Genomic DNA, 18,237 nt, shown 5'->3' on the forward strand with positions numbered 1-18,237 from the left:
TAGCTTCAAAGCCAATTTGCCAAGTTCTTTATCATGACGTTCTCAGACCACACAATAAATGCCTAATTCAGGGAAGCAGAAATCTTACACCATGGATCTCAAATTCAAATGCCCACAGAATTGGAATTCTGGAAAAGATTTGATGCAAATCGGTGGGACAGCCCTTACAGTTCTCCTAGAATGTATCTTTGGTCACAACAGGCCTGAGAGGAGAGAAAGATCTACACCTACAAAAAGTCCAGGTGAGAGGCCTATAAATAACCAAATAAGATGATATCAGTGATAAACAAAAAGGTACAGTGACAAGTTTTCTTCCATCATGAATGTATACAACAACTCTTGACTATGCAAAGACTATTTCAACAAACAGTTGTTCTGCAAAACAGCCTAGGATGAACCCCCCTCAGGCTCTGGGGATTAGGTTTTTTTCAGATGACTTGAAAAGTATTCCATTTACCTAAAATATGTTAGTTTTACGTTTTGAAACATGTTCAGAACCAAATCTAAGGTGAAATGAAACGACTTACAGAAGAAGCATCATTTAACTTTAAGGTTTTGTATAAGAAAAGGAAGCTAATGTTTTTGCCAACAATTATTTCATTAACCTCTTTGCCAAAAATAAAATTTAACCTAAATAATCCAGTCATTTTAGTATCACTTCCTCTTTCAAAAAAGGCCACCATCCTCCATTACAAGCTTCACCAAAACCAGAAGCAACTCTTGCTTAGTTTTAAAACACTGTATGAAAGACTATCACCTACTGGGTGCACATTTGTTCACAGTTAGAGCACCCCACCTTCTTAAGAGTATCACTGTAATCAAAACTACTGGTAATTCAGGTTTTGACTCACTGTTAAAGGATGGACTGTTCCACTATTTTAGCTTGGATTGAATGTCAATAATTCTTCCTTGCAAGTCAAAATAGCTGGGCACAGACCCTCCTAAAAACTCTACTGATTCCCTGAATTCAGGCTGCTAAAATACACAATGTTAACTAAGAAAATTTTAACCATAAAAAAATAGTTTATAAACTATGCTGCAACACATGTTCATTAGAAAGGGTCCCTTCCCTTCTTTACAATACAAATCTTTGAGACATTTATTATGAAGAATTAGACAAGAAGCTTTTAAACAGGAGCAGGGACACAAACCCAAGATCCTGGAGACACGCCAATGTAGACAATGATATTTTGCCCAAACTGTTTGCCTTGCTGCTTCAGACAGCAACATGTTGACCATTTTCTGTCCCTATCTGTCTGAATGGGAACGAAACAGAGATAAAACTGCAAATTCTACACATATAGGTAGCTCAGCACTTAGAGTAACTGTGCCCCACTGCATTCTTCACTTTTGCTCTACTTTTAATTCCTAGAACAAGAATCAGAAACCAGGAGGATACATCCAAACATTCGAGCATAAGCCCTCGGCACCAGGGTATGGAAAAGCAAGCTACTTTGGACATTGGCCTGTTGATTCATCAGTTCCTTGTTTGAACAACAGTCAGTCAGACTCTGTTGTGGAGCAACCTGCAACAGCATCACAACCTGTGAAAATACGCATATGGATACCAGCACTGACCGAAAACAAAGTCATAAAGCTGCCAAGAGACATCACTGTAAAGCTTCTCAAGCACTTCATTACGTTTCTGCCAACTGAAATTTATCAAACAATTAATTTTTTTCCCCTCAGCACAGTTACTATTTAACTAATTTTTTTTTCAAGTTTCCCTGTCAGATCACTGGCATTCTGTAACTATAAAATACTTGAAAATAGATTGCAGAACATTAGGCTTGCCCAGAAACATGAATAAACACTTTAACAGAGTAACAGAAATCTACAATGTTTTAAGCAAGTTTGCAACTCCACTAACAAGACAGATGGAAGTCTGCCTTATGAATACCATCAATGAAGTATTAACATTCGCCATCGTTGCTTATTTCCAGAAGACAGCAGGGAAGACCAGTATGAAGCTCAGGGAGAATTAACCCTTCCAAAGGGAAAATACTGTTCAGATACTTGTGCAAGAAACAAGAAATCTAAAAGCAAAATTAGGTAATACGGTATTTAGACTTGCAAAAAGCCCAGCACAAGCTTTAGATAAAACAACTCTGTGTTCTACAACTACACTGAAAACTCAGTATATTCCTGAACATGTCCGATGTGACCTACCAATAGCATCTGAAGGTGTAATTTCCAAAAGTGTAATTGCCAGCGTTTGTTGTTTTCAACAATGGAAGTGATACTGGCATTTTAGAAAGGAGTCCGTAACAGATAAAGCAATTCTGTGTCTAATTCATCATAAGCTACCATGGCAGGTAGATTTCTATACATTTCTAGAGGCATCTATGTTTCTAGTGCAACAGTCCAGAACTAAAAGTTGTGCATAGCTGTCTTAAATACATGTACATTGAACTCGAGACATCTGTGAACGCTACTTGGCCACAAAGGCAATTCAGAATAAACCTTTACTGTAGGATATACTCTCCGGGACACCAGCTCCTTACATGCCAACAGCCTTGTGTGAACAACAACAGAGCTGCTGGAAGTGCAGAGGTGGCAATCCATTCAGCTTATGAGCGACTGATTCCTTTTGTATTACATCACTGAACTACCCATTAAGAAGCTGGACTGACAGGATCCAGAATATGCATAGCCAAGCCCTCCATGGTAAACGAGAGCGTTCAAAAAGATTAAGACTCAAAAAAATTGGTGATTCATCAGGGCGTCAAAACAGCATTTCCCCAATTCCCTGTTCCAGGCCAAGCAGAGAGCCACATATTAGTAACCTCTGTCAGACTTCCAATTTTGGAGTTAATTGCCGTTCCTGAAACACATACCCAGACACAAAATACCTGCAGCAGCACACATCACAGAATGAACACTGTCATGGCTCTCCTAATCGCACAATTATGCTGTATTACAGTCACACCTAATTTAAGTACTCCAAAGTACCTTTGTTGTCTGTAGGTATTACTCTGTAGTGTCTGCTTCTGAATGGGGAGGCACCCTCCTTTGGAAAGGGTATGTAACACACGTAAGTGTGAAAGACCAGTGATTCTATAAATCCTTTGCTCCATCACATCACCGAAACTTATGAAATATCAGTTAGCAACCAATTAACAGAGTATGTTTCTATCTTGCACTACTTTGTGGAATTTGAGTAGGTTAATTTAAATGAATGGGTGGAACAGAAATCGACTTCTACTTTGTTTCTAACAAGTTCATCAAACTTACTGGTTTTAGACACAATGTTATCATGAGCCAAAGTCAGCATATCCTTAAAGAGAAAGAAACAGGTTGCTGGAGTAGCAATGGGTCTTCTTCAATTATTCAGTATTTACAGAACCAAAATATTTTTGTTGACCAGGTGAAATATCACTGAATTTTATATTCAGTTACTCTATTTTTTTGTTTCACTGTTATAACACTAGCTTGCCTTGAGTCTAGCACAAGGGAATTATCACACAGCAAAAGAAAACAGAGCTTTCCCAACACATTAGTTTGAAAATGTTGTAACTGGTACCTTTGATAAAGCACATTACCAGTTCAGGGGGAAGAAGTTGAGTACACGTGCGTCTTCTCTTTTCTGAGGGATCACATAAAACTAGCACTGTTCCAAAGTTTAAGTTTTACATCACTTTCCCCTCCCTAATTTAATGACTGGCTTCTGTAGTAAAACCCACTCTTTTAGATCTTTTTTTATATGGACTAAAATGATAGTATTAATTTCAGCATGTGTATGCCTTGCTTTAGTAACAACACTGCTCATATACCTTCCTGAGGCCTTTACTACAAGAGTAGCTTTTACTCCCATCTTCTACACAGCTCTCCACATATCATTGCCTCTTTCAAAACTGCAGGAGAAGGGTTAACTTTCTTCCTTACAACGTCCTGTTTTGTAACATCCTTTCTTTCCAACTCATACCTGTGTGTCCATTCTGAATACAGATATGTGAGACTTCCACTACTCCTGTTAGTTGAATATCAGTGATTACACACAGGAAAAAATGCAGCCTGAGATTATTTTCTACAGTTATGTCTAACAGTTACACAAATTTGTTGTCTAAAACTGTCATTTTGCGAGTAAATGCTTAAAGGAACAGAACAGTCTACAAACCACATATTTTCAACACCTTACGTCATCTAACAGTTCCTCACATGTGCATGTACATGCACAGACACAGAAATCACACTCCCAAAGCTTAACATTCTCCAGACTTGAAAATACTTTTCTTTGCTTTTCTTCATCAGGTCTCTTTGCCTTTTTCTCTCTGCCAGCAATAGCCTTCCTGCCACTGCATTTGTGAGGTGCCTCTACAGCCACCTTCGCCCCTCCAAGGCAATAGTGCTCTTCCTCAAGATCGATAAGGCCGCAGCCTTTGGAAAACCCGCTCCTTCCAACACAGGCGCTAGAAAAGGTAAGTCAAGTGCTCTGTGTGCTTATTTGCGTACCTCACCTGTTAATTTACGAGAATGTGAATGCCTGATGAATATATACGGACACCATGGAATTAAACATTAATGGCGCTGAAGGTCCTAAAAGCCACCTAGTTTACAAAAAAATCAAACTGATGGAAAACATCTACACTAATTACTTTGGTTTTTTATAACTCCTTTTTTTGCTACCTTTCAGCTGTCACGTTACATTTGTCACGCATTATGGTCAGAAACATGCCTTTTCCGTGTCTAGCATGTGCATTTTGTGAGGTAATGTAATAAATATTTAACAAAGAGTTTATATTACCATGCCAATTAAGCTCTCAACTGATTTAAAGCCAAAGCCACTATGAGATACGAGACTTAATAAGAGACGCAGCAACAGATCTCCACGGAACATGTAGATTAGACAAGCCTGACTGTATTTACTTTGCATTTTAGCAAATAAACCAAGTAGTTAATTTCACTCTAATCGAATAAGACATCATCTCTAGAAACTGCCTACATGGTTACTGCATGTCTCAAAGAAACAAAAAACCACAACAAAATCCCAAAGCCCCCACAACTGCCTCCACTTCCAGATCCTCTGACTTGGCTCTGTAGTGAAGCAGATTTAAGTTCCAGCCACATATCTAAGCAATATATATAATATCTACATATCAGTCATTGTTACCTTTCGATGTGTATATTTGCACTAGAGCAAGCCACGAAAAGCAACCAAGGCAGCACGCACTTTTGCTGACACCTTTATTCCCTTCAGGTGTTTGTGTTTAAACACTTTAAAAAAAATACAGAAAAAATTACAAGATAAACAATTCGATCTAGCTCAGAACACTGTGTGTGCTTAAGGGCTTGACTACATACCACCAACACATATATTATTAAGGAACATTCAAGAGGTCAAATGTTTTCTCTTAATTCATTTAAGCAAAACTTTTACTTCAGTTCCCATAAGAATTATTTTCCCCCCAAAATATAAGACTAATTAAACATAAAAATAATTGTGGCTTCCATAAAAGTAGTATACACAGGTAAATGACAATACACCTGGAAGAATAAAATTTTCTATAGACATTATATATAAAACATACCTTTTACTAGATGTGTTTTATCAGGCCTCCCCCTAGTTTTCATCTTCCTTTCACATCCCACAAAAAAATAAAAATTAAAAAAAAATAGAAAATATCACTGTTGTTGTAATAACTACAGTGATTAAGCTGATTAACTTCATATCTCAAGAATTAATTTGAAGAAATGCTTACAAGTCAGCAGGGAGAAGTGAAAGTTCAACTGATAAAAACAGTTACCAGACCAGAATCAAAACCCAAGAGTTGTGAAATCCCAGCAAGTTAAAAACCAAATAGGAATACAACATTCTTTGACCTTTGAGAATTTATCCAAACTGTAAAAACCAGATAAGTTGGACGTGAAACTTAAACCACACAACAGACCTTTCAATAGCAATCCCTGAGGCACTACTTAAGGAAGATCCCTTCTCCAGTTTTACTAAGGATTCACACAGAGGCCAACAAAAGTAGGCCAGCAACAAGACACAGAATCGGAAGCCAGAATTCCCATGGTTTTACCCCAACTGTGACTCAAGTTTAAACAGTGGTTTTGAACCCAGCTCTCTCTCTGTGGCCACAGGCAAGTCTTAACCACTCTGCCTCAATTCCCTCACCTGCAGAATAAAAATAATTATACTTATCTGCCACACAGGAATCTCACACAACAAACACTGTCTGGCAAGTGCACATCTGTTTAAACTGCGGACAGAGCTACTAAGTGCTAGTTCTGAGCACCTGCACAAACTGAAACTGAGAGTGAAAACAACTGGGACGAAGCAGCTACCGAAGGGCCAACAACACCACCACCACAATCCTGGGGGCAACACACCGTCTGCGCGGCGCCTGCTCTGGTAGGTGTTAAGCAGTTCACCTGCTCGGGACACAGCTCGGGAAGACGTTCGTGTGGGAAGTCGGCGCTGCCCGGAGCGATGGGCCGAGGGCTGCTCCGGGGGGTCCCATCGGCCCCGGGTAGGCACTCGGGTAGGCTCCGGGCGGGTCCCTCGGCACACGGCGGCGCGGGGGCAAAGCTCAGCCGCCGTGCCGGGCCCGCAGTGCGGGAGCGGCCCCGCGGCCCGCCCGCCCTGCCCCCGCCAGCCCCACGCCGGGATTCTCCTCCCGCCGCCGCCGCTCCCCCGAGAGCCGCCTCGAGTGGGAAGATGGCGGCTCCGGCCGCCTCCCCGGAGCGAGGGGGCGGCGGGGCGCTGGGGGAGGGTGTCGCTCCCGCCGTGGCCCCGCCATCCCCCCCCGCGCACCGAGAGCGGCGGGCGCGGAACGGCCCCGGCGGGCGCCGCCGCCCGGGGGGCGCGGGCCGGGCGGCCCCTCGCACTCACCTGTCACCAACAGCCGCCGCCGCCCGCGGGCCGGGGCTCGGCGCGGGGGACACGGGCGGGCACGGAGGGGAGGGGGGGGTTGGCTCCGCCGGCGCGGGGGCCTCTCGCCTCTCTGCCGCGTTCCCGCTGGCGCCGGGGCCTCTCTCGCCGCCGCGCCGCCGCCGCCGCCGGGGCCTCGCCGCCGGATGCCGTGAGGAGGAGAGCGGAGCGCGGGGCGGGGCCGAGGGGGGCGCGGGGCGGCGGCAGCGCCGGGGGCGGGCGGGGCGGGGGCGGCGCGGGGGCGGCGGCGGCGGCTCCGGGCCCGAAACGTCTCCGAGCCGAGACTCAACCACCCGCTCGCATGAGAGACCCGCTTCCGGCTCCGGGCGGAAGTCCCACCCCCGCCGGCGGAAAGGATTGGCCGGCGCTGCCGCCTCGCGGGGCGGGTGCGCGCAGGACCGGGCGGTGCCGCCCGTGGATTGGCCGAGCGTGGAAAGGGGGGGGAAAGGGGGAGAGCGCCTGGGGCGCGCGCGCGCTCGCGCGCGGCGTGTGACGCGCGGAGCGGCGCGTGAGGCGCCTGACGTCACCCAGCACGGAAGGGGGGGGGGGGGGGGCGGGGCGGTGTCGGCGCCGCCCGACAGCGCCCGCGCCCCGAGGAGGTTTGTCCTCTCGCGCGCGCCGTAGCCCCGCCGGGATCAGGCGGGAAGGGAGAGGGAAGGAAAATGGAAGGGGAAGGTCGAGTTGCCTTTGGTGTGGGGGCGGCGGCGCCTCCCGCCCTGGTGGTACCGAGTGTGTGTGTCCGGGGGCGGCGGGACGGTGCCTAGGGCAGCGCTGAGCTGTGGGGGCACGGCCGGCGCTCTCAGAGACGGGGTCTCGGTGTCCTCTCCGAGCGCTGCCGCAGCAGCTGCCTGTCCGGGGTTACAGACCCTTCCACAGGGTATTCCAGATCCGGGTACAGAAGCTCCTGAAGAATAAGGCTGAGCAGTTGTGGCTTCAAAAGGAAGGGATATGTGCAAATAGGGTTTTAGGAGAAGAGTCTTTAATGAAAGAGCCTTCTGTTCCGTGTGGGTTATGAAAGCCTGCAGAGCGTTGTCTCATAGAATCACAGAATGGCTCGGTTTGGGAGGGACCCTAAAGATTATCCAGTTCCAACCCCCTGCCATGGGCAGGGACACTTTGCAGTAGACGAGGTTGCTCCAAGCCCTGTCCAACCTGGCCTTGAACACTTCCAGGGATGGGGCAGCCACAGCTGCTCTGGGCAACTTGTGCCTCACCACCCTCACACTGTTCATCGTGCAGAGGAAAAGAAGACAGAGGAAGCGAAGGGCTGAAGAACAATCCTGACAGACAAAAGATTTATCAGAAAGACAGGGTTGTTAAGCAGTATCCAGATACTACTTCCCTCTGACAGTGGGTTCCTCTGCTGCTCCTGCAGCGTGACAAGCAAAGAAACTCTGCTAGGAAGTAAAATGCATTTTGTTTGAAGGGGGTTCCTCCTAGGCTGGAGAATGCCAGGTTGGATTGAATAATATGCACAGAAAGGAAAGGGAATGCAAACTAAGATAGGGGTAAGCACAGGACATTGTGGTAGATGAGGGACTTTTGCCACAGGTAAAGTCTCTGTAGGACTCTTCTGACTCCCCTGACTTTTCAGCCTCAGTTTACCAAGCTAGGGAATAGAGTATATCTTCAGTTATATAAAACTGCAGTGAATTCCACAAGATTCAGGAATTCTTTTGTTTGACCAAAGAACAAATGAGTCTTGTTAAACAGTCCTAGTTATTTAGTACAGATCATCATTTGTTTCTAACTACAGTTAATTAGGCAAATGGAAAACTTGTGGTTTCTTCTCAGGACATTAAAAAAAAAAAAAAAAAGTCTGGTAAGGATCATCCTATCATCTTCCAGGACTGCTCCCAGTCCTCAACTTATCTTCAACTTCAGGAGTGGCAAAACTTCATCACCTTACAATCAGTTGTCAATAATTACCTGTACCATGCATTGCTGCCTATATGCATCTCTGAAGCTAATCCAGACAGGGCCCTCTGGATCCTGTTTTTAATCCTAATTGATAAGTCATGTGCCTGCCTTCCAGCTATCTGCTAGAGATTCCCATAGAGACAGTAACAGCAATTAACTTAGAAGACCTAAGGACACCCGAGTACCCTTTGGAACTGTTTTTGATGTTACTGTATTGTTGAAAGTCCCTGGCTGGTGGAGGCAATAAAGAACATCGCAGTGCCTGGAAGGAGCTCAGTCCTTATCGAACACGAAGCTTTGCTGTTCGTCCGAGGGAAGTTGTGCCTCAGTGTTCACTCCTGGGCAAACCACGGGGTGTTTTCCTTACTAGGTTGTTTCAATTTCACAGAATTGTTATGAGGAATAAACCCTGAGCCAAGGAAGATGGATAGGGTAGAGCCTGATAGGAAAAGGAATAAACCAGCTCTGGGTGTTCAGAAGGACAGACAATTCCTTGGGTAGTGCAGGAAGTGTGACTGATCCATTAGGTGGCCACCATGGAGCTGATACATAAACTATTGATTGCTTAAAAGTCTAAAACAGTGAAACAATTGCTCTTTTTAATTATGTTTTTAAATTTATTTTATAAAGGAGTTCAATATGATTTTGTTCTTTAATGCCAGACCATTTTTCAGCAGACTGCAGCTCTTGTCAAGAAAAGGAAAACAGAAAACGTCTAATTTTAAGCTCTCAAAACAGGGAGTGCTGTTTTGAGCTCTCAGAATTGTCATCAGCCTGTTATATCCTTGTTCTAGAGGGACCTCAAAATTCCTGATACTTATCCCTTTAGGCATACAGTCTTCCCATTTCCCCCAGGCCATATCCCCATGCAAGTCTTGGGCAGGAAACCAAACCCATCAGACTGATAAAGAGATTGCACTGTATCATTCCTTCTGCTGACTCAGAGTTTATGATGGCTGAGCTCATAATGAGGAAATGTGAGAGAGAAAATGGTGATTCCTGTCAAGACCAGAACATGGGCACAGCCTCATTGTAGGTAGGAGTTTTTTTTGATGGATAGTTTGTTCTGTTTATCTTGGTTTTTTTTCCTAAAGCAGCTCAACTATGTTATTAAAGAATAAAAGTACTCTGACACTAGATTTTTTAAAAGCCCACTGTTATAAATGTGTTATATATTGATAAACATGTCAATATATGTGTGTTGGGTTTATGATTTTTATTCCCTTAAAATTTAGTATAGTTGAGTAACAGTCAACTTTTTCTGGAAAGCAATAAGTTTTCTACTTGCCTGGGCCACTTCTAATTCTCAGTGTGGGGGATGTAGAACTTAATCTCTTAATGCTTCCATTTTTTAGTGGCACACTGCTGAGATCAAAGAAGTTTGATATTTTTCCTTGTTACACTGGTAGCTGAGGAATGTGTGCCCAGATAGGAGTAAAATATTACAAATCAACAGTGGATGCTGTGTGGTAATAGAAACTACTGCCGGTTCTTCTATATCTCAGACTCAACCGTCTGGAGAGAGAATGCATCTCTGAAGGAAAAATATCCGTGAACAGTCGGATTGTTAGTTCAGAAAAATCAAGGAAGAGTAGACTAACTAATTATTTTTTCTTGATCTGTGGTCGAACAGATGTAGAAGGGACCATGTAAGTTACTTCTCGATGTATTAGTGATACATTCTTAAAATTATGTTTAATATTTTAGCCTGGAGAAGAGGAGGCTCAGGGGGGACCTCACCACTCTCTACAACTACCTGAAAGGGGGTTGTAGCCAGGTGGAGGTCAGTCTCTTCTGCCATGTCTCAAGGGAAAGGATGAGAGGAAATGGCCTTTTGTTGTGCTAGGGGAAGTTCAGATTAGATATTATAAAAAAAGTTTTCACTGAAAGAGTGGCCAGGCATTGTGATAAGTTGCCCAGGGAGGTGGTGGAGTCACCATCTCTGGCAGTGTTCAAGAGGTGCCTGGATGTGGCACCTGGGGACACGGTTTAAGGATGACAATCGTGGTGCTGGGTTGACAGCTGGACTAGATGATCTTGAAAGTCTCTTCCAACCTTGGTGATTCTTTGATTCTGTGATACTGTACGTTTTTTAATTAGGATTTATAGTTCAGGAAAAGAAAAAAAAAAAAAAGAAAAGAAGTAGTCAGTGTACTTCAGAAGGTAAGTCCATATGAAGAGGAGCTGCAAATAGTGCAGGATTCCTGGAAGCTAAACATAGAATTGAGCAGTCCGAAACTCAAACCCTCAGAAATTACTAGATGTATTTGAATACTTGGGTTTTACAGTCTTTATGATTTCCTCAAAGTATAATACAAAGGATAATATTTCCTTGCTCACAAGAGCGTAAAGGATTAATTTGTTAAAGTTTGTGAAGCACTTGGGTGATGTGATAAAAATTTCCACTAACACAGGACTGGATTTCTGCTTTGTAAGGAAGTTTTGGGCTACCTCTTTTTTGGGGTGGGGTTTTTGTTTGTTTGGCTTGTTTGGTTTGGTTTTTTTATTTTCTTTTTCACTTCCTTTAAAACACACTCTCATAAAATATTTAAGCTTGCAGATCTATGGGATAAGGCTTCATAAATCACCAGTATTTAGTAATTGCTGACCCGGAACACTTGCCAAAACCCACAAACCACTCGGAACGTTGCAATTTGTGAGACCTTACGAGCCACGTAATATTTTACAGTTCCTGAAGCTACTACCCATCTTTGCAGAAAGAGAGAGATTTTGAAAGGTAAGATTGTACATTGCGTACAAGGGATTGTACGCAATGGGCTATTCCTGTCATAAAACTTTAATAGGATCCTGTAGTCAGTCTGTATTGCACGGATTTGATGAGTGGCAGTCTTGATAAAAACAGAGGTGACAATTTGGATCTGTTTATTTTGTAGTTGAAGAACCATTTATAACACAGTGGCGAGGCTATGGTGAGACAATTTCTAAATTATATCCAGTGCCAAAATCCAGTTGGACTGCAGTGGTATTTTGGTGCCCAGGCAGCAGTGCTGAGTACCCACACATGTGAGTGACAAGGTGAAGGTGTGCACCTTGTGTCTTTCTTGTATCAGCTGCTTGGATCAGGTATCAAGCCTTGTAAAGTGCTGCTGTAAAAATAGTTCAAATAAACCCTCACTTAACAGATTTTCTCCTTCAGCCTTGTCCCTTCAGCAGGTTACTCTGATTTCTTTAAGACATAAAAACCACTTTAAAATAAGGCTGTAGTGTAAGTGCCAGCTGTTGTTAAACCCTGGGTTTCATTAGCAGACTGTAAAAAAAGTCTAAGCTGTAAATGGTACCATAAATATTAAAACTGTTGTTAACAGCAGCTGATTACAAACTTTCAGGAGATGATTTAACAGTAATAATTACTGTTAATTGAGCAAAATCACAAATCTGAAAATTACCATTCAGTTTCATGGACTTTGCACTATCATCAAACTGACCAATAGACAGGCCTGACTCTGTCTGTATGTAGCAGGTCTGCAGCAGAGCCAGGACTTGTAACCAGACCTTGCACATTCCAGGTTTGAGCAATATACTGTCTTCAATATATTTATTTTTCCTCTGTGATGTATTTCTTTCTTTAGCTTGAACCCATTTTTAAAAGCTAATTAATCCTTAATGAGAAATCATATAATTTACGTACATTTTGTGGCTTAGAATCTTCTGAAGGGATCTGGAATCAATTCAAATTTTCTTAGCAGTAAGGATGTTGGCAATTTTCTACCTTTGTACTTATTTCCGTGATTCTATCACTATTTTTTCTGAACACTTCACAACAGTCCTTAAATACCATTATAACCACCATGTGTGAAGTATGAGTGTATTTATCAACAGGTGGCAAACTAAGGCACAAAGGTGTTTGAGCTCAGTTGTAACTGGTCCTGTGCAAAAGTTGTGTCTGCTCTGAAAAATGATGATAATTTTGTAGTTCTGTCCTCTTGAACACCATATTGAGATTCTGTAGGGGTCATAAATACATGTATCTTTATTCCCCAACCTTACCATTTCAAACATGACCATATTTAACTGTGCTTCCTGCTTTTGTCCTCATAGGTTTTAAAAGGATTTTCTGTTTCTATTTGTTTGCGTGTGTTTGGATACAATTTTAATTCTCTCATTCTCTATTATGTTGGACATCTGCAAGGAAAATTATGTGAAAATTTCAGGCCCCTAATGAATGAATTGCAAAGCGATGAATATCAAATGCTTCTCCTTATAGAAGGAATATATTGCATAAAGCATAATAGTGAGCTGGGTTAAAAAGTTGTTCACTGTGAATTTTACCTGTACTTGCACTTATATTTCAAGGCGGATTTTTTGGAAGGGTCCAGAGATTCCCACTAGCCTCTGCCTCCTCTCTGATAAACCAACTCCAAGTTTCTTATAATTCTAAGGAAAGGGTCAAAAAAAGGGACAGAGCAGAGCTGGTTGTCTCTGAGCTTCTTTTTAAGATCCCTACCCTTAACCCCTCTGTTGGAGGGTCAGAGTGGCTTTGTGTCTTGCACTTGGCTGGCTGTGCTTGTAAATACTTGGGTATTGCCACACATCATAGTTACCTGGGGCTTTTCTGTCTTAAAGAAACTTCTGCTGCCCAGTCTTCTGTAATTTACAGATACAATATAACATATACCAACTCTAATTGGGTTCTTTGATGTGTCTTGTGCTCTGCAAAATAGGCAGGCTCTCAGAGAAAGAAGTAAGGTTCCCATAAGACCATTAGCTGCTGATATTCTGTAAAGTCATGTCTGATTGTTCTTTGCATCTCTTCTGCTCAGTCAGAGAAGACTGAGGCCTGTAAAAAAACTACTTCATGCTGCTGAATCCTAGACATTGTCAAGATGATCTATTGAATACAGCCTTATGATTCCTCTTCTCTCTTGCAGAGCCCTTCTCTGTGTCACGAGGATTCATTTCTGGTTTTCATCCAGCAGAGATAGTCCAGTAAGAGGGATGGTTTTCACACCAGGGTGAGAAATGCAGGTTTTTAAATCATCCACAGGTTGAGCAGGGCCAAGCACTTGGTGGCTGAAGCCACAGAGTGCCCAGGCTGCCCTAACAGCTGTTTCTGGCCATGAAACAAGGACAAGATGAAAGTACAGCTATCTGGGTGTCCCAGACGGAGAGCTGTGGCCACCCCTGAGTGGATCATGTCTGCCAGACTTTGGGAGTGGAATGACCTGTAAAAGGAGTAGAGGAAACCCACATGAATTGTGACTAGAGATGTCTCCTGAGCAACTGACATGTATGATAGAAATCTAAACTTATACTTGGGTCACTGTGGAAATCCCTGTGCACCTCAAGATACACATAAACCCAGTATCGTTTATGCAGAGTTTTTGTGCAATCTCAGTTCTAACTTCCCCTTGAATGTAAGAGAGGAAATAGAAAACTGTTTTAGAAGGAAAAGAAAAAGCAGTTTATACTATGGGAAGTCTGAATAGGAAGCTCCAGCTGACTGTTTACTAAGCTAAATGCAACATGGAAAATTCAGTGTGTCAGGAAAAATAACATAGTTTTCTCTCCTGGTGGCAAGCAGCCATGATTGTTGTTACTGACATGGTCAGCTAATATCATCCTTCTGATATTACTATAGATGGATAAAATCACCATGAGAACTACCCAGTACTGAAAAATACACATTTGTACTGGTTTTTCTCTCCTCAATACAGTAAGGTCAGTTCTGAGCTAGGGCTGCAGGGCTGGGAGTGTATCTGCATGCTTCTGTGAAGTGTGGGGTGGTTCAATGTTTACTGGACAAATACATGTGTCAGAAAGTGCCCTGCATCCCTGCCTGGTACAGGCCAATCCCTGGTAGGGAAAAGATGAGCCCAGATGAGACAAATGCAACACGACCTACGCATCTAAGAGATGTTTTCTTAACAACCAGCTTTCTAGCACAGAAGAAGAGTGTTTCTCTCCAACCTTCTGTGTCTCTTCTGTGTCTGGAGAGAGGAGAGCTCTGAGAGTACAGCTGTGGAATCTGAATAGGAGATAACAGTGCAAATGTGTGTAGTGTACGTCTAAGCCCTGATTTTCAATACACAATGATTTTTTAAAAAAAGCTTAGTGCTGACTCTGATGCCTTTTGCACTTCTAGTGCCTTTTCTCCTGCACGTTGCACAGCAGCAGCACATTCTGGTGTCTGCTATAATATGGGTAATAACTCACAGTCATGTGTTTCTGATTTTCATCAAATGGAGCAACAAGTGGGGGGTATGCTGCAGAGGTAATGCAAATTATCTTTTAAAATTGATGGTAGAAGTGATCCTGTATCTCAGGAAGCATGTCCATGGATTCTGTGAAGTGAGTTGGGTGGCAGATAGAGGTGAGCTGGAATTCATTGGAATAATAGAGGTGAGATAATGGTGGGTAATGTCCCAAGACTTACAGCAGGACTGATGTTTCCAGGAAATCCAGAGAGTCCAGCCTGGAGGCTGGATCACAGATAGGCAAATAAACCAAGAGGAATGAGAGCAAAACGGATGAATGTGACCTGCCTTGCATCATAGACCACCAGGGAAAGAAAGCCCTTGTATGTCCCTGCTGATAATACAGCACTGAGCTTGTGAGAGACACCTGAACCAATGGTATGTAAGTAGATGGAAGTTACAAACATGAGAAAGAATCTTAAATAGGATTAAATGGAAATGTAAAATTACGTAAAGTGCAATCTTTCTACTGAAAAATATAAATTGCCTTGAGAAACAGGAAGAGTGGAAAGAGAAATTAAGCATGTTGAGTTTGGTTAGTTGGTTGTTTTTTTTTTTTAATTGAAAAGCATATAATTTAAAAAATAAACAGAGTGGGATAAAAAATATTTTGCTTCTCCTGACTTTGTGACTGTTACCTCTTTTGCTCATCAATTTTCTCTCTTCTTTTAAACTCCAGGCCTTTTGTTTTATAATTAAATTGTGAGCTCTTCAGGGCAGCAGCTATATGCAGACATGGAGCAGTAAATACCCTGCAGCAGTAAATACTTACCCTGATTGGCACCACTGAGCAATATAAACACTATGTAAATAATGAGAAAGTCTGAGAGGTGCTGTATCCTGGATAAACACCATTCATTTCCACGGCTTACATTGTAGTTGAATTAATTCTAACAGTACACAAAACCATGTCAGTGCATCGGCTAAAGGCAGGCTGGATGCTGCTTGGAGGTATGGAAAGTCATGAAGAGCTGGGTGAGCCCCCTGATGTCCTCTGGGAGGAAAAAATGCACTGGGGAGAAGCTGATTTGGAGCTTGGAGCCAAACTTCCCTTTGGGAAGGAAAAAAATTGACACAGTCCTCTTCTTATGTGACATTCAGGGAGAATTGAATGTCTGTGCATGAGACAGATCCAAACAGGCATTGTAGGCAGGAAACCTGGAGTGTTATCCTGCTGGCTGCTTCAGTTGCCCACATATATCTGTCTAGAGTCATTTGAGATGTCCTGTAGTAGGCCCCAACTTCCAGCTGCCACTTGGGAGGGAGAAAGGTCATGTTTAATATTTGGCAATTCTGTGTAAATGTCTTGGATACCACAGGCAAAGCTGGCACTAGACATCTAAATTTAGCCAGCTGGTTTGTGTGCCAAGAGATGTTTTTTAGGGTGAGGTGGGCAGATCTCTGGACTCCACTGACTGTGACAAAAGGCTGGACATCCAGTTAACATGTGGACACCTCCCAGGTCTCTTAATCTGCAAGGGGAATACTATTGTCCTTTAAGATGTGCCCCAAGACAAGACTTAGCTTAGTGTCCTTTAAGGTAATATATAAAAAATTGATTGATGCTAACATTGTGAAAGTGCTTTAACGTGTTTTTTAAAACCAGAGGTCTTAAAATGGTGCTGAAGCTGCATGTGAGAATGTAGGGTTCTGATATACTCTGAGCAAGCTGTGCCCCCTTCGTGGAGCTGAGTAAAGCCCCTGCACATTGCTGGGACACCTGAGCTGGCTCAGACCCACAGTGTCTGACGATACCAGTGCACCAGGTGTGCTGAGAGGCTGGTGCAGAGTTAGCTCATGTGGAGAACCACTGGCCTTACATCTCAGTAACATCTCAGATGTTACTGAAAACACTTTACACATCTCCTTTTTTTTTTTTCCCTTCACCATAATTTTACTTTTTTTTTTCCTCGGGAAGAGTTTCCTTCTGAGTATTTGAATGTACTGCAGCAAGAACTACTGTTTGCTGTTATCTTTATACAACAGAAACACAAGGAGCCCCTGGTCTCTGACAAGGACACTGTGGCAAAACAAATTAAAGATACAGACAGAAAGCCAGAGTGCAGAGTGAGGTTATGTCTCAAAGATGACACTGGCCCTCTGAGATAAGGCTGAGGTCTTCTGCAGTTTGACCTAATACCTCAAGTAAAAGAAATTTCATTTCCATGTGTGTATCTTGTATATATCAAAACCTGGTATTTGGGTAGTGCCTGAAAGTTTCTAAATATGGGCAAATGGAGAAAAGAAACAGTCCTTGAGCACTAGGGACTATAGCATGAGGTGTAATCAGACAGAGAAAATGAGAAGGGTATTTAACATCACAGGTATTTTGCCTAAGTGTAGGAACAGGACAGATGGACTGTCTCTGTATTCCCAGATGTTCTTAAAGAGAGCAGGAACTGACTACAACTAAGAGGTTTTATCTGAAAGTCAGTACCAGTATGTTTTTTCACCTCATATAAACAAAGAAAAAGAAGGGTTTGTTCTGCTTCACTGGAGCAAAAAAATAACACAATAGACTTCCATTCAGGCACATAAATAGCAACTGTCCTGTGACTTCTCTATTTAAATGGGTATCCATGGTGAGATCTGCCTAGCTTTCGTTCGATGGCTGTGGAACGGTGCTGTGGTTCACACTGCAGACAGGAAGGAAAAGGCAGCTGAAAAATTCCCCTTACAATGAATGAATGAAGAAATGCAGCAAGATATCAAGTGTCTGTTGCATCACACTGCAAAAAAATGATGCCTGTGTTCTCCACCACTGCTTTACTGTTCCTTCACAATGCTTTTCCAGGTGCATTCCAATTAAATGCTAGTCTGTACTTGTAGGCACAACCCTGACCAACAGATGGTACGTAAGTAGGTGTAAAAACTGCAGCGTTACAAGGGGCTTCCTTCCCAGGCTGCATTTCGTGTTTGATTTCTCCTTTCAGTGTTGGTAGTAGGGATTGGTAACCTGCTCTGTGATATATGAGCCTGGGTCAGACCCCTCCAGGGTCTTGTCTGGCTCAGAGCACACAAGGATGACCTGGTGCTGTAGGTACCAGCACAGATGTTTGCTGTACAAGTGATCTTTAGCAGCAGAAGGAAAAGAGAAGCTGGGTCAAGATTGCTGGACTTCTTGAACCGCCTGTTTTCTGGGGAGAATGGCAGACCTGCCTAAAATTTAAGATACTACTGATATGTCATCAGGGCTATTTATATCAGTGATCTGTGAAATAAAAGTCA

At 43.0% G+C, this 18,237-nt stretch overlaps 1 protein-coding gene and 1 long non-coding RNA gene across 6 annotated transcripts in view; one reads left to right on the plus strand and one right to left on the minus strand.

Annotated features, from left to right (window-relative positions):
- Nucleotides 1–6,929, minus strand: part of LARP4B (La ribonucleoprotein domain family member 4B) — a 58,720-nt gene extending 51,791 nt beyond the window's left edge. The window contains exon 1 of one of the 3 annotated variants that reach the window (XM_017819390.1): nucleotides 6,836–6,929. The gene's annotated coding sequence lies outside the window, so the exon portion shown is untranslated. Of the gene's footprint in view, nucleotides 1–6,333; nucleotides 6,505–6,835 lie in introns of those variants that run through there. The other 2 variants (XM_017819391.1, XM_017819392.1) reach the window with 2 other exon arrangements.
- A 455-nt stretch (nucleotides 6,930–7,384) lies between these two features.
- On the plus strand, nucleotides 7,385–15,547 carry LOC108499474. Of its 3 annotated transcripts, none has more exons than XR_001875545.1 (3): nucleotides 7,385–7,473; nucleotides 11,348–11,818; nucleotides 13,684–15,547. It is a non-coding gene; the product is annotated as an uncharacterized LOC108499474 (long non-coding RNA). The 3 variants fall into 3 exon arrangements; XR_001875544.1 differs by lacking the exon at nucleotides 7,385–7,473 and adding an exon at nucleotides 9,285–9,830; XR_001875543.1 differs by lacking the exon at nucleotides 7,385–7,473 and having other exon boundaries at nucleotides 10,932–11,531; nucleotides 11,689–11,818.
- Nucleotides 15,548–18,237: the final 2,690 nt, after the last annotated feature.

The sequence above is a fragment of the Lepidothrix coronata genome, unplaced genomic scaffold (genome assembly GCF_001604755.1).
Source record: "Lepidothrix coronata isolate B3197 unplaced genomic scaffold, Lepidothrix_coronata-1.0 Scaffold74, whole genome shotgun sequence".
In the NCBI taxonomy this organism is placed as follows: Eukaryota; Metazoa; Chordata; class Aves; order Passeriformes; family Pipridae; genus Lepidothrix; species Lepidothrix coronata.